General features: G+C 38.2%; 1 pseudogene; it reads right to left on the bottom strand.

The window, feature by feature from the left end:
• Nucleotides 1-10396: 10396 nt before the first annotated feature.
• Nucleotides 10397-12198, bottom strand: LOC114043833 (annotated as a pseudogene).
• Nucleotides 12199-17382: the final 5184 nt, after the last annotated feature.

The following is a 17382-nucleotide window of genomic DNA, read 5'->3' on the forward strand; positions in this document are numbered from 1 at the left end:
GTGGCTGGATGTGTTGAATTGGTATCACTTGCCAACAGCTGCTTGACAAACTGAAATTTTCCACCATTCTTTAGAGGTCTGCAGTGATATGTAGTTATAATGTGCTTTCTTCACAATGATCCTCTGACACAGATAGTAATATTAATATTAATCTGCACTTAATAGAAGGAAGGAAACATTAAGTGTCTACTATATGCCATGTAGTTTACTAAGCATTTCACAAATATCTCATTTGATACTGACAACAACTGTGAGGGATAGATGTTGTTATTATCCCCATTTTATAGTTGAAGAAACTGAGTCAGATAGGGGTTAAATGACTTGCCCAGAGACACATAGCTACTAAGTGTCTGAGGGCAGATTTGAACTCAAGTATGTCTTTGCTCCAGGCCCAGTGCCACCTAACTGCCTTTGACAAGAGATGAAGAGATTGAGAATCAGAGAGTTGAGGTGATTTGCCCAGGGTTTTGTCAAGTGTATATATATACACACACACACACACAAACACACACACACACATATACACAAACACATACACATATACATATATATGCATACACACACACATATATATGTATATAATATATAAAGCTGGAAATGGGTATTACTTCTGCTACATGGGCAAGGGAAAGGGAAAGAAGACCAACTTTGGAGTCAATGGACCTAGGTTGACATCCCATCTCTGACACTTACCATCTGTGTGACCTGGTTAAAGTCACTAGTGTATGAAAAGTTTAAGCAGGAGAAGCATTCGTAAAAGAAGAAAATCAAAATCAGCTGATGAATCAGTAGAAAAAAACAACCTGGGACAGTGAAAAGAGTATTGAATATGGAGTCAGAGGAAGTAGATTGGGGTACCAGCTCTGCTATTTACTTCTTGTAACCTTGGACAACTAAATTTCTCTCGGTCTCAGTGTCCCCGTTTATCAAATATAGCACTTAGCCTACATATCTGAAGCCCTTACAGTTTGCCAAGGATCAAAGGAGCATAGGTATAGAGCTGGAAGACATGTTATCTAGTCCAATCCTGTTTTACAAATGATGAAACTGAAGCCCAGGGAGGTGGCATACCCAAGGAAACCAAAGTAATAAGCCTCAGAGGAAGAGCTTGAACCCAGGTCTTTAGCCTCAAGAGCCAATGCTAATTCCATTGCTCCAAATGAAAGACTTTATAATCAAAAGAGAAGGATTGTCTTTACAATAGTAGAAGCAGAGTGCTCTGGTTACAGAATAGCCCCCATCTGTACAAAGAGGGTTGAGATAAGGTGCATACATAATGGATTCTACCATTAAAAAAAAATAGGCCTTTAAAGATGTTTTTCACTGTCCTCACTGGACTGATTTCAATGTAATGGATGTGCACTGAATATTTCCACATGGATGGTATTTGAGTAGAGAAGAAAGCAGTTTAAAAGTGACCAAAGCAATTTGTTTTCTCAGACTTTTCATCTCCCTGCAGGAATTCAGTTAATTTAGTAGTTCAGTGGTGACATGAATGATGTCTTTATATCTAAGCTACTGGCTTTGTTAACAACAAACTTGCCTTGAGAAGGCCAGAAAGAATAAAAAAGGATTGTTTCAGGGTTTGTCCAGTTTTTAGACAAGATGAAAATGGTGGTACCCAGGCTTCCACTAAGTTGATTGTTTCTCCTCAAAACTTTACTTTTTTGTCCCTCCATTTCCCAACTCTGAGACCTTGCACTGGCCGTTCTCATGCTTAGACTACACTCCCATCTCATTTCTGCCTCTTACAATCTATTATTTCTTTCAAAACACTACTCAGGTGAAACACTCATTATGTAGTCTCTCCCTACCTTTCCAGGTGCTAACCCCTTACAAATTTACCTTGTATATATTTTGTAAGTTTATTTGCATATAGCTTGCCTCCCTTGCACATAAAATGTGCTTTGATGGCAGTGATTGTTTATTCTTATCATTGTATTCTCAGCACTCAAATATTCCACTGATCTGTAATCTCATGAATTTTAAGGTTTTCAACGGTGATGTAGATAGCAACTCATCCTATGTGTGCCATCCTATGTGTGACTCTTTTCCCTGGCTTTCATTAGGTTCACTACAGAGAACCTGCACAGCGTTCTGGAGGCCTCTTTTCTGTCTCATGTTTTCAAGAGGGTATCAATGGAATATTTTGACCAGTCACCTGTTATTTCTCACTCTTGCCACATGACCAACTTCTCTTCTTAATATACCAAGTATAGTGCCTAGCACATAGTAAACACTTAATAGATGCTTGTTGGGGGCAGCTAATAGTGGATAGAGCACCAGCCCTGGATTCAGGAGGACCTGAGTTCAAATCTGGCCTCAGACACATAAGACTTACTAGCTGTGTGACCCTGGGTAAGTCATTTACCCCATTGCCTAGCCAAAAACAAAAAACAAAACAAAACAAAAAAATAGATGCTTGTTGAATTGGCTTGTTGACTCAGAATTCCTTGAAGAATGTCTTTTACTAGTGTTCTCCAGAGTACCTCATTTGTTATATGTTAGAGCTTGCTCACACCCATCAAGTGCCTCTCCATTGTTCTCTGGGTGATAGTCATATCAAATTCTTCAGAGACTGTTGAATTCCATGTCTTATTGCCATGTGGAGATATCAATAGAATGATGATTTAAAAAAAATATGGACCTTTGATTTCATGTGAAGTTTGGAGTCATTAGAGGGACTTTGTAATTTCCCAAAGGCAATGTATCCTTCTCTTCTTCTCCTGTTTAACTGCTGGCTCATCTTATTGTCTGTCTGACATATATCTACATGGGATGAACACGCATATGTGTATATATGCCTAATATGTTGTCATATGTGTATACATATACACACATATATACATCTACATATACATACACACATCCTATATGTTGTCTATCCAAATATAAATGGTAAGATGGTAATCTGTGCAACAAGGATTTTTCATCCATTTAGACTTTCCCATGTGGATAGTAAGGTCAATGTCTTTTGAGTTATTATAGATTTCTTCCAAGAGCCTCTGAAACTTGTTTGATCTTTAACATTCTTCATAACCTGGCCTCTCCCTAACTTTCCAAATTTTTTACACTTTATATATAATAAATCTATATACCTATGATCCAGCTACCATGGCCTATTTGCTATTTCACAAAACACTCCATTTCCTATCTCCATGCCTTTGCACTAACTACACCCCTGATTGGAATGCTCTCCTCCTGCTCCTCACTTCCACCTTTTGGGGCTTCTGTTCCCTCCTTCAGGACTCACCTTATATTCTGCCTTCTGTAGGAAGCCTCCTGCAGTCTCCACCTATTAGTGCCTTCCTCTCTGAGACCACATACATTCTCTCTTATCTAGTTAGTACTTACCTGGTTATTTACATGTTGTCCTCTCCACTAGACTGTAAATTCCTCAAAGGCAGGCATTATTTTTGCTTTTCTTTGTTTCTTTTGCACTTAGTACTGTGCCTGACATATAGTAAACAATAAATACTTACTGACTGACTGACATAATGTCATCCAAAAAAGAGGAAAATCTAGAAGACCTCACTATCTTTGGGAAAATCTTTTTTCAACTTATAGACTGTGATGGATTTCTTTAATCACAGGGAAGAACACCTTTGGAGAGCATAGATCTAATCTCCTTTGATTGTCATCACCCCTCCCCCCCCATCCCCCATGTCTGGCACATAGCAGGTGCTTATTATATACTTGTTCAAGGTAGTTGATTCCTGCTCTTCCTATGTCAGGACTACCATGTAAGAGGGAATAAATGTTTTTGTCATTGCTTCAAGTGAGTGACAGATTAAGAGACAGATTTTTAGCTGGATGTATGAACAATTTTAGAATGATAGCTGTCAAAAATGGAAAAGATGGATTTTCCCATTCATTCCAAGGGTATTTCCATTCCATTTCAAGGAAATGATTATACCACCAACAAAATATTCAGGCAGAAGTTGTATGCCTATCTGTCAAGAATGCTGTAGAGGGGATTGCGGGGGGGGAGGCAGAGCCAAGATAGCAGAGTAAAAGCAGTGACTTGCTTGAGCTCTCCCCCAAATCCCTCCAAATACCTGTAAAAAATGGCTCTAAACAAATTCTAAAGTAGCAGAGCCCACAAAAAGACAGAGTAAAACAAATTTCCAGCCCAAGACAACCTAGATGGTTGATTAGAAAGGTATATTGTGCTGGGCTGGGAGAGAAATGCAGCTCAGCATAGGCACAGTGAACCTGGAGCAGGCCTCAGAGGACTGAATCATAGGCAGCTGTGGCAGTTTCCAGACTTCTTAACCCACAAATACCAAAGACAACTTAGAAGGTCAGTAGGAAAAGTCTCTGACCACAGTGAGAGAGAAGCTTGGTCCCAGCCCAGGCCTGGCACAGTCCTGGGGCAGTGGCTGCTTCGGGAGCTTCTGGCCTATAAACTGAGGGGGAATTGAGTGGCTGATCAGAGGGGGATTGCAGGGATCTCTTTGCTAGTGCTGAGATAGGATTCTCTTGCTTTGCCTGTGCTTGGATCTGGGTCACAGTGCTGGGTGGCCATCCTGGGGTGAGGAGGAGCGCTGGTGTGGTGGAGTTTGTGCCTTGGTGGAGAGGGAATCCTCACAATTCCAAGGCAGAAAACAGTTCTTGTGGTCATTCATGGACCAGTGCACAGGCCAGGAAAGGAGTAAACACCTAGCCCTTAATTGTAACACCTTGGAAGAACTGAAAACTTACAGGTCCCTAGAAGTATCTTTGAAAATAGCTGCACGAACCCCCTGAAACTTGGGACAGTACATTCTTCACACTGGAAGCAGATGCCTACCTTAACAAAGAGTTTAAAACTAAAGTAATTGGCTGGGATCATGGGCAAATAAAGGCACAAAAAAAGTCAGACCGTCGACTCTTCCTTTGGTAACAAAGAAGATCAAAACATACAACCAGAAGAAGACAACAAAGTCAAAGCTCCTACATCTAAAACCTCTAAGAAAAATATGAATCAAGGAGCTCCAAGGTGGCACAGTATATAGAGCACTGGCCCTGAAGTCAGGAGGACCTGAGTTCAAATTCAGTCCCAGACCAAATACTTGACACTTATTAGCTATGTGACCCTGGGCAAGTCACTTACCCCCAATTGCTTCACCCCCCCCCCAAAAAAAACAGAAAAATATGAATCAGTCCCAGGCCATGGAAGAGATCAAAAAGGATTTTGAGAAGCAAGTAAAAGAAGTAGAGGAAAAACTGGGAAGAGAAATGAGAGTGATGCAATAAAATCATGAAAAATAAGTCAACGGCTTGCTAAAGGAGACCCAAAAAAAATACTGAATAAAATAACACCTTAAAAATAGCCTAACCCAAATGGCAAAAAAGGTCCAAAAAGCCCACTGAAGAGAATGCTTCCTTAAAAATTAGAATGGAGCAATTGGAAGCTAGTGACTTTATGAGAAATCAAGACATTGTAAGACAAAACCAAAAGAATGAAAAAATTGAAGACAATGTGAAATATCTCATTGGAAAAACAACTGACCTGGAAAATAGATCCAGGAGAGAGAATTTAAAAATTATTGGACTATCTGAAAGCCATGATCAAAAAAAGAGCCTAGACATCATCTTTCAAGAAATTATCAAGGAAAAGTGCCCTGATATTCTAGAACCAGGGGGTAAAATAGAAATGGAAAGAACCCACCAATCACCTCCTGAAAGAGGTCCCCAAAGGAAAACTCCTAGGAATATTGTAGCCAAATTCCAGAGTTCCCAGATGAAGGAGAAACTATTACAAGCAGCCAGAAAGAAACAATTCAAGTATTATGGAAACACAATCAGGATAACACAGGATTAGCAGCTTCTACATTAAGGGACTGAAGGGTTTGGAATATGATATTCTGGAGGGCAAAGGAGATCAGATCATAGCCAAGAATCACTTGCCTAGCAAAACTGAATACAATCCTTCAGGGGAAAAAGTGGAAATTCAGTGAAATAGAGAATTTTTAAGCTTTCTTGATGAAAAGATTAGAGCTGAATAGAAAATTTGACTTTCAAATACAAGATTCAAGAGAAGAATGAAAAGGTAAAAAGTTAAACAGGAAAGAGAAATCATAAGGGACTTATTATGGTTGAATTGTTTACATTCCTGCATGGAAAAATGATATTTGTAACTCATGAGATGTTTGTGAGTATTAGGGTAGTTGGAGGGGAAAAAAATTATATGTATAGATAGATTGGTAGATAGAGGGCACAGGATGAGTTGAAAGTGAACGGGTGATATCTGGAGAATAAAATTAAAGGATGAGAGAGTATTATACTGGGAGAAGGAGGAAGGGAGAGTTAAAATGGGGGTAAATTATCTCACATAAAACAGACAAAAGAAGGCTTTTACAGTGGAGAGGAAATGGGAGAAGGTGAGAGGAAACGAGTGAATCTTATTCTCATCAGACTTGACTTAAGGAGAGAATAACATACACACTCAATTGGGTATGGAAACTATCTTATCCTACAGGAAAATAAGGGGGAAGATGATAAGAGAGGGGTGAGATAGAAGGGAGGACAGATTGGGGGAGGGAGTAATCAGAAGCAAACATTTTTAAGGAGGGACAGGGTCAAGGAGAAAATAGAATGAATGGGGGGCAGGATAGGATGGCAGAAAATATAGTTAGTTTTCCACAGTATGACTACTATGGAAGAGTTTTGCATGACTACATAAGTATAACCTGCACTGAGTTGCTTGCTTTCTCAATGAGGGTGGTGGGGAGGGAGGAATGGAGAAAATTCAGAATCCAAAAAAAAAAAATGTTAAAAAATTGTTTTCACATGGAACTGGGAAATAAGATATATAGACAATGGGGTATAGAAATCTCTCCTACCCTACAGGAAAATAGAAGAGGAAGAGAATAAGAGAAGGGGAGGGAGATAGAAGGGAGGGCAGATTAGGGGAAAGGGTATTCAGAATGCACACTGTCTTGGAGTTGGGGGAGGAACTATATGGGAGGAAAATTTAGAACTCAAAATCTTATGGAAGTGAATGTTGAAAACTAAAAATAAATAAATTTATGGGGAAAAAAAAGAATGCTGTAGAGGAATTCTTGAAATAGTTGGAAGATAAGGCTGGATGACCACTAAGGTCCTTGACTACTTTATATTCTATGTAGAAATACTAATACTGATAGAAAACAATAATAATAAGTGTTTATGGCAAATCAGTATATGTTTAGAAGGTGTAAAATCAGCAACTATATCATATTTTGACGATGTCATTTTCTGAAGAACTTTTTCTTAAAAAAAAAGTTTTGCCTATGTTTTTTGCTTTCTTATGTTTTTTTCCCCATCAAGTCACATCTTAATAATTAAACCCCATAATTATTATTTTTTACAGATTAGGAAATTGAGAGAGGTTAAGTGACTTACTCATATCATATAGATAGAAAAGATAGAGTCAAGATTTGAACCCAAGGACTCTAATTTCAAATATAGAGAAATAGCACCTCCCTCCTCTTTTTGTAGTTTGCCTACACTAGTAAGAACCTGGATAGTATGATACAAAAAAATGAATCTGTCCTAAATCAGATGCATATTGCCATTCTGTGTTTACCTGCTGAGTTCTACCAACAATTGGCAAATCAGTGGACATTGTTTGATTACTAACACTGGTCTTAATGTGGGTATACATACAATTTGTGACACTGAACTTCATGGATAAGGCATTTTATGAAATTTAAAATAAAAATATCCCAACCTCAATGAAATTTGTGCTAGCTTCAAAGGATTGATAATCAGTGACAGAGATTTCCTTTTTGGCAGCCCATGAGAAAACATCCAAATTATACATTGTATAAAGGGCAGAGCACTGAATGGGAAGTCAGAAGACATAGGTTTAAATGTTCCATTTGTGACCTGGGGTAAGTCACTTGTGCAACCTCTCTGCACCTCAATTTCCTTTGTAACGTGAAAGGATTGATTTATGATTACAGAATCATAGTTTAAGAACTATAAGGGATATTAGACATCACTTAGTTCAACCTACCTCACTAGATTAGGATTTATAATACAGGTTCCTTAGATTCCTATATTTTAGGGGATCTGTGAACTTGAAAGGGAAAAAAATACACCTTTATTCAACCTAATTTATTTCCTTTGTAACACTGTGGACTTTATTTTATACATTTGAAAATACTATTCTGAGAAGAGGTCTACTGACTGCCAAAGATGCTTATTACAAACAAATAAGGTTAAATACTTCTGCCCTATGTGATCTCTTAAGTCCTTTCCTGCTGTAAACCCTATTAGTCTTCTATAGAATAATTAATCTTTCCCCCTCCTCCCAAGTATAGAGGGAAATTAGAATAGAATGCTTTTGCTATGAGTTGCTGATATAATTCATGGTGTTAGAATAGCAATACTTAGAAATATTCAAAAATGGAGGTTTATGGGTATAATCTCTATTGGCTTCTAGATTTTTCATGTGACTGAGCTCAGGAGCTGAATCTCAAGTTAACATGTTTTACATTCCTTTCTTCTTTCTCCTTTAAAACCTGTGATTCTGCTCAAGCATTTTAGTTCGGATATCAGCTGCTGAACACTTTGAGATCCAGATTGTTGGCCGAATTATGTTTTGTTTGCAGTAGCACAATAACTATGTCCTAAATGTCTGGGGTAAGATACCAATGCCTTGAGGACACAGTACAGTACTTAACAAATTTGTGTGCGTGGCTCTTCTTGATCATCCACGTGTGCTACGAAAGATTTGTACCCATGCCATACTACCTAAGACATCCACCGCTATGTAAGTGGTGGTTGGAGAAACCTGTCCCATGATGTGAACCTAGTCCAAAGCTTCATCTATCTGACCAGTGGATCAAATTGCTTTGGCAATATCTTCTATAGCCCACAAAACAATTTCCTCCTGGTAGATAGCTGTGGTTAGCCCATTTAAAGAAGAATCTGTGAAAGTAAATAATATAAAACATTTGAAAATTCATTTCTGCATTGATTCATTCAACAACCACTTACTAAGCATTTATTGTGTACAAAACACAGGTTTGCAGACAACTGTGGATAATGGTTGATTTGCTAATATACTCAAATTTCAAAGGGTAGTGATAATAAATGATGCTCTATGGAAACTGAGGTCCAAGTAAACAGTGTGGTGTGGTAAGAGCATTGTCCTCAACATAAATTGATGTTCTCTTCCTTTTTGTCGCTCTCTTCCTCATTGAGTTTTCCTTTCCTTTCTTTCCTTTCATGTTTGTCTCCATAATTTACTATAATATGAAACAAATGCCTATAAATTTGTAGCACATAAGTTTTTTTTTTTTTTAGTTAAAAAGCAGATAAGTCAAACAGTGAATATTCTCCATGAAGGGGGGGAAAAGGAAAGGACCATTGATGGACAGGACCTCAGAAACCATTAGTCTGACCTCATTTTACAGATGAAGAAACTGAGGACCATGGGGGATAAGTGGCTTGCCCAAAGGCATTCAAATAGAGTAAATAAAGATGGGATTTGAAATCCTTTATCTTCTTACTCTCGAGCCATTGTTTTTTCTTCTATAACACGTTGCCTGCTTTAGAGGGAGGAAAGACCAAAGGCAGGAATAAAGAAAGGGAAGGAAGATCAGAGGGAGGATTGTTTGTGTACCTTGCTTTAATTCCTAATCTCACTGTAGATGCAAAGGAGATCAGTGGGCTTCTAGAGTAAAAAAAAAAGTTCCCCAACCATGGTACAAGGCAATAAACATTATGTTTTTTTTTTTCCTTTATGTGTGCACTTTTATATAAACTGGTTTTAAGTCAGCGTACAGGTAAAGGCAAGCACTGGCACCAAACTCATAAAACTAGCAGGAAGATCGTAAAGTCTTCATTCATATCTATGTTGGGAGTAGGGAGGAAATTTAGGGGGTCTTTCATTATGGCTGACGAATTTTTAAAAAAGGAATAAGTAATAAGGTGGAAGATACAAAAAAGTTTTTTTTTTTAAAGAGTTACATAATTTACATGTAAAGCAACACTATTACCTTCTCCCCCCTCCCCCCTCCTCATCTGGATTTGTGTTGTGTAGCTCCTTTGCTCTAGCAGAGGACAAACTTCATAGAGGTTTGTAATTCTGTCACAATGTGTTATACAATATTTGGAACTATTATTAAAAAACAACAACAACAACAACAACAAAAAACCCAAATATACAGAATCCTGAAGACGTACTGTAGAAGTTTTGGGATGTTTGCCTCAACATACTTAGACTGCTCATCACGTTCACCATTCCAGTTTTTAAATCCTGAGTCAAGTGCAAAAAAAAAAAAAAAGCCATGCCAATCTCATCTCTTTTTTTTTGGAGGGGGAGGGGTGGGGACAATTATCATGTCATACCCTTTGACCAAAAACAAAACCAAACAAGACAAAAAAAATTAAAACAAACAAAAAAACACAAACAGTCCATTTAAAAGCATTTGCAGTGGATAAAGGAGGGCCCAGATTCATCACACTCCTGCTTGCTGTTCCGCATCTGCTAGCAGGTGGAAAGAGATGCCAGGATGGAGCCTCCAATCTAGACAGAGTATTTGTGCTCAGATGGGGCAATGGTCTTGATTTTCATTGTGCTGGAAGCTCGGGCTGTAATCTCCTTCTGCATACTGTCAGCAATGGCTGGGGTACATGGTGGCACCCCTAGACAATATGATATTGGCATACAAATCCTTACAGATGTCAACATCACACTTTATGATTCAGTTGGAGGTAATTTCATGGATTCCACAGGATTCCATACCTAAGAAAGATGGTTGGAAAAGAACTTCTAGGTATTGGACCCTCTCGTTGCCAATGGTGATAGCCTGACTATCAGGGAGCTCATAGCTCTTTTCTAGAGAGGAGCTAGATGCAGCGGTAGCCATCTCCTGGTCAAAGTCTAGGGCAACAGCTTCTCCTTGATATCATGCACGATTTCCCTCTCAGTTGTGGTGGTGAAACTGTACCCCCTCTCTTGGTCAGGATCTTCATGAGGTAGTCTGTCGATCACAGCCAGTCAGATCCAGATGGAGGATGGCATGGGGAGGGGCATAACATTCATAGATGGGCACAGTGTGGGTTACACCATCACCGGAGTCCATCACAATACCAGTGGTATGACCAGAGGCATACAGAGACAGCACAGCCTGGATGGCAACATACATGACTGGGGTGTTGAAGATCTCAGACATAATCTGAGTCATCTTTTCTCTGTTGGCTTTGTATTCGGAGGGGGTGGGGGGGCTTCTGTAAGCAGCACAGGGTGCTCTTCAGAGGTCACATAGAGCTCCTTGTAGAAAGTACAATGCCAGATCTTCTACATGTCATTCCAGTTGGTGACAATGCCATGTTCAGTGGGGTACTTTAGGGTCAAAATACCTCTCTTGCTCTGGGCCTCATTCCCCAGTAGCTGTCTTCCTGGCCCCACCATCAACACCCTGATGTATGGGGCACCCAACAATTGAAGGAAAGACAGCCCGAGGGGCATTGTCTCCTGCAAAGCCAGCTTTGCACATTCCAGAGCCATTGTCAACAAGGAGAGCAGCAGTATCATCATCTGTGGTGAACTTTGAAGTGACAAGTTTAAACCCTTAAAAAAGAGAAAGAGGAGGTGGCGCCACACTCGGAGGCAGGGGGGAAGGCAAGTGCATGTTGGGTGGAAGAGCTCACAGCTAATAAGCATGATGTTAAAAATGACATGTGATCATTAACTGACTCATTTTCTTTTTGAAGAAACTGAAATCATGAACTGAGAGAATGTTAGAATTGAAAAGACTCTTCCATACCATTTATTTCATGTACTTCATTTTACACAGGGGAAAACTGAGAACCAGAATGGTTAGAATGCTTGTGCTAGGTCATGAAGTCAGTCCATGACAGCCTCAGGAAAATTGCAAACCAGTCCAATATTCTTCCTACTCCCTCATTCTTCCTTTGGCCCTTCATAGCTTCCACCTAACAGGTTTCTTAAATGTGTCTGGATACATTATTGAAGAAATATATTTTGGATTAACAGTCATCGAGGTCCATCCCAACTCTGAAATTGTGTGATTGTAACAGATTTCAACTACTCTATGCCTTTGTATATAGTTTTGGTGAATTACTGTAAAGACAACAACAACAACAACAACAAAAGTAACAGTAACAACAACAAACATCATCCTCTGTCCAACCTTTTGGTGATGAACCTCTCTCAATTTTGACTGGTCCTTGGTCAGACACATAATCCATTACCATAGCCGTACTCAAAATCGTCTTAACTTTTTTAGAACTTTCCGGAGATTACATTGCAGTGGCATTGCCGTTGAGAACCCAGTCACCTCCATGATGTTATGAGGCGTCCATGGAATAAAAGAATGCCTTAATATTATCAGAAAGTTGTGAGTCTGGGAGAGAAGTTCTAAGGAAGTGGGTCGGATTTAACTGGAAAAATTTACATTTAGTCTTTTTAAAGTTGGATAGATAAAGATGGAATGGGGATAGTATCTCTAAGAATTTTGTGGTCTGTAGCTCTTAAGACATAAGTAACAGGTACTAACATATTCATATGTTTGCTTTGAGAAATGACGTTCTATTATTTTTTAATAATTCCGTGAACCAGGGAATGGTTCTCAAATAGGAAAATTACTATTAAAAGCATAAGTCCTCATAAGAAAGATGAGCAATGGGAAAAAATGAGGTCCCAAAACAGCCTTTTCTGCATGCACTGATGATTTAGCACTGTTTGTTCCTGAATCCATTGATGTAAGTCATGCACACTAATAGCAGTAACTTATGATCTGTGAGATGAATGCAATATTGTATTTTCCCCCCACAAATTTGAAAGTCATTAGATTTAAATTTGGAAATATATGGTTTTTTTTTCTCATAAGGCAATACTCTCACTTTATATATTTGTTAGATTTGTCATGCAACTTCCAGGCACCCTCTGAACCACAAACCACAGGAGTTCAAATACATAAAACATTATGTAAGTGCAAATAGTAGGAGAAACAGTTGATTTTTTTTTTTTAGTTTTAAAGTTTATTTTTTCACACATAAATAGCCTAGACTTTCCTTTTGAAGCCCTAAGTCATGCAAAGAATTGAGGCACACTGTTAAGCAGTTTGGGGCTTTTAGATGGAACCTCACAATACCTCAAATCCTGAGGCAGCCAAAAATTGTTCTTTATCACCCTAGTCTATTTCAGAGGATCTCTATCAGTTAGAAGGCATTCTGTGGATGACCCCACTGTGACAGTGACCAAATATTAAAAGCTGCAGCACAAAAAAATCCCCAAAAAACAAAACAAACAAATAAAAAATCTTGGAACAGAAAAGTGAGCATATTCTTTCCAGGAGAAGATTTAACTGTTGGTAACAAGGAGAGAGTTAATTCATGGCTAGAGTTTCTAACATAAAGTTCCCCCTTGTGGAGAAATTTTCTACTTGGACCCAAAAAGGCAAGGGGGAGTTCTGATAAGAATGTGGGGTACAGAACTCTGGTCCCTTTGTGGTCCCCAGGCTGTATAAAATAAAAGCCTTGAGAGACATTTTCAAGGTAATTAATAAGTAATTCATTAATTAGATTAGCTAATAAATTGGCTGTTAGCAGTTTCTCTCTTCAGTGAATTTTTGTATAACTTTTTCCATTTGGACAATTCTATTTTTCTTTTTTTTCCCTTCACTTCCTTTGTAGCTCTCAGACACAGCAGGAAGAAAGGGAAGGAGAGAGACCTGGGCTTGCACTGGCACTGCTTAAAAACATCATGTCTTTGAGTTCCAAACGATAGGAGAGGTACTTAAGTGGGGAGGAGGGGGCTCAGCTCCTGCTGAGGCTTTGGAGAGGTCCCAGGCCTCTTACTGCTTAGAGGGTGGGACCACTAGGAGAGTTGAGACTGGACGCTACTTCGTTCCACCACCAGAAAGCTACAATTTCCCTGGCTCTTCCCCCCCCCTCTCTCTTATTTTGATGACTCGGTGGGGAAGGGGATGCTCTAGGGGTCATTGTGGTGCAAGCTGAGTTGAGCAAAAGCAGGCAGGTGGACAGGGGTTGAGTTTGTTTTTCTCCCTAGCAGGGAGATGGAAATGGGTATGGCCTGGGGACCAGAGGGTATTGGGAAGGAAACAATTGATTTAAAATAATAATAATAATGATATCTTTGCTATTGACATTTTGCCTCTATTTTACTTAAGGTATAAATTATTCATAATTAAAGTATTTGGCATATTTTAATATTGTTACAAGATTTATGAGTCATATTAATTGATATTTTGGTAGAAGTGGCAGAGTAAGGTGGTAAACAGAGCGTTGGACCATAGTCAGAAAACCTGGTTTTGAATTCTAACTGTCACTTACATGTAATGCTATGTGTGACACTGGCCAACTCGCTTCACCTCCCTAGGCCTCATTCTCTTCAAATATAAAATGAGGAGGTTGTACTAGATGATGTCTAAAGTCACTTCTTTCTCTCATATTTTAAAGCTCTATGTCATTCATGCTGAGTTCTTCTTCCGCAAATATAGATTCTTCTATGCTTTGTCTTCTTTGTTTTCTATTCTACTACGTTTTGTTTCATCCTTTGGGATAGTTGTTCATATTTTCCTCTAAATCTTTCAGAGAGTTTGTATCTAATGTGCTAGAAGCTTCTCTATATTGTTTTTAATATCTTAGAGGTACCAGTGTAACACCTGGGCTATCCATTTATTATGTCTTGGTCTTAGGACATGGCCAGACTATATATTTTTCTGGTGATACGTTTCCTCAATAATGTCTTTTATTCTACTTCTTAGAAGCAGGTCATCTTTAGCAACAAGCTGAAGTCTAGTGACTTTCATCTCGCTTTTAGATTTTTTTAAAAGTTTTTTTTTAAATTAATTTATTTTGAATTATCAACAATCACTTCTGCAAGCTTTTGAGTTTAAAATTTTTCTTCCTCTCCCTCCCCACCTTTCTCCCCAAGATGGTGCACAATCTGATGTAGGCTATACATGTACATTCTTATTAAACATATTTTCACATTAGTGATGTTGTAAGTAAGACTTAGAACTAATAGGAAGAACCACCAGAAAGAGGAAACAAAACACAACAGAAGAAAAAAAATAGCAAATAGTATGTAATAGTAATATTGTTTAAATCTTCTGTGACCAATCATTCTGAAAACATTCTTTAAGGTACTATCATCATTTTGTCCATGGTCTTTCATGATTCACAAATACACAGTATTACTTGGAGAATGTTAGTGTTAAGGACTTTTAGTGGCGTGACCAGTCTGAGATCATTAAAAGAACAACAAGAATTCCCATATGATCCTGCCTGAATTTCTTATTCAGTTTATTTATTATCTACCATCAAACTAATGACCATGAGAAAATGGTGTAAATTTTCACATGCATACATATGTGCACATATTTGAACATATGCATATGTGTCTCTGCGTGTGTGTGTATACTTCTATAAAGGTGCTGAAAGCTTATTTGCCTAAAGTCAGAAAGCCAATACTTACTAGAGATAAGATTTGAACCCAGGTCATCCTGACCCTGTGGCCGACTCTCTTTCCCCTATACCTACACCAATTTGTCTGTCCGTTGCTCTCAGTCTCTGTTTCTTGGCCTCTGTCTCTGTCTCTTCCTGTCTTCTTCCCCTACCTCTACCTCAGAATTACTTAGGACAATCAATCACTTTGATATTTCATTTTGTGACAGCAATAGTCATGTGTGTATTATTCTTTTCATCCTAGGTTGACTTAGAATAAAACTATATTGAGCAGTTTCTCTGACTTTTAGTTAGGTCTCCATGAGTTGAGTACTATATTTTGTGCCAAACACACATATTCAATTACTTTATTTTTAAAAAAAATTTTTAAGAATGGTTATTATTCCAAGAAAACATGTGAAAGTTGTAGATTTTTCAATTTTTTTAATTTATGGAATAAAGTGAGCATTTCTATAACATGGCATAATAAAAAAGATGACTTCACATGAAACTGCAAATATATGCAACTTGCTATTCCTTTTAAATATATAATAGTTATCATGTAAATTTCTTTTTTCCCTTTTTTCCTTTCCTCTCCCCCTGCCCTGTCCTAGAGATGGCTACCATTAGATAGATAGGTAGATAGATACATATATATTATATATGTATACATATGTGCATATGTATGTATGTGTAAAATTATTCTACACATACTTTTTATCAGTTGTTTCTCTGGACACAGAGAGCATTTTTCTTCATATGTCCTTTATTTTTATTTTGTGTATTTATAATAGTCAAAATGACTTAGTTGCTGAAAGTTGTTCTTAAAACAGTATTGTTATTACTGTATACATTGTTCACCTGGTTCTGCTCACTTTCTTCTTCACCATTCCATGCAAGTCTTTCCATGCCTTTCTAAGATCATTGAGCTCATCATTTCTTATAGCACGGTAACAATCCATCACAACTATACACTACAACTTGTTTAGCCATTCCCCAATTGATGGTGATCCCTGTAATTTCTGGTTCTTTGCCATCACACAGATTGCTGTTATAAACATTCCATTGACATTCAATTATAATTACTATTTCTGAATTTCCCTCGATCTTATTTTTACTCACCATTTTCTCTCAGCTTCTTTTTACCCCATCCGTGTTACTTTATTTTCTCCCCTCACACTCCCACTCTCCAACCCACCCACCCACCCTCTCTCTACAACTCTGAAAGTTGCAGGTCTTATGAAGCACACTTCAGTTACTGTTAGAGATGTTGTAGTGACTATTTGTGCAGAGAAGTCTCAGTGTTTTACACAATGCTCATGCCCACATTGGGAAAAAAACACGGTCTTAACAAAGCACAAGGGAAAATGTAGTAAAAAACCAAGAATGCCAAGAACAGACAAACATTTGTAGCCAGACAGCTAATTTAATCTTCAGGAAAAAACAAACAAGCAAGAAGACACAGACCTTCAGAAGGACCTGGCAGCTGGAAGGTGTTGTACAGGAATCAGCTGTTACTGACTCCTGTATAACACAGTATAGGCTTCTTGAAGGAAAATGGCTTTGTGTAGGAAATGGCACCTGGGCTGAGCTTTGAGGAAAGCTAGAATTCACTGCTTTGGGACATATATGATTCTCACTTCAGAGATCTTCAAGTAAAGTCTAGAAGAATGCTCCCTTGATATACCATATTTATGTGTGTGTGTGTGTGTGTGTGTGTGTGTGTGTGTGTGTTTGTGAGTATTTTTATTCAGGTCTGGAATGTGCCATATGTTGTCTGAGGCCTTTCCTAACTCTGATATTATTAAATTTCTCTTATATTACTTAAACCAATATATTTATTCACTTTCGTATTTCATTAGAGGGAGGTTATTTACAAATATGTATTTTATTGACTGTAACACAGGAGTCAGCTTAGTTTACATATGGTCTAGAACAGTATTATACTTTCCTAAGTTTTTTTAAAAG

This window comes from Vombatus ursinus, unplaced genomic scaffold (assembly GCF_900497805.2).
Source record: "Vombatus ursinus unplaced genomic scaffold, bare-nosed wombat genome assembly UNPS02014770.1, whole genome shotgun sequence".
Lineage (NCBI taxonomy): Eukaryota > Metazoa > Chordata > Mammalia > Diprotodontia > Vombatidae > Vombatus > Vombatus ursinus.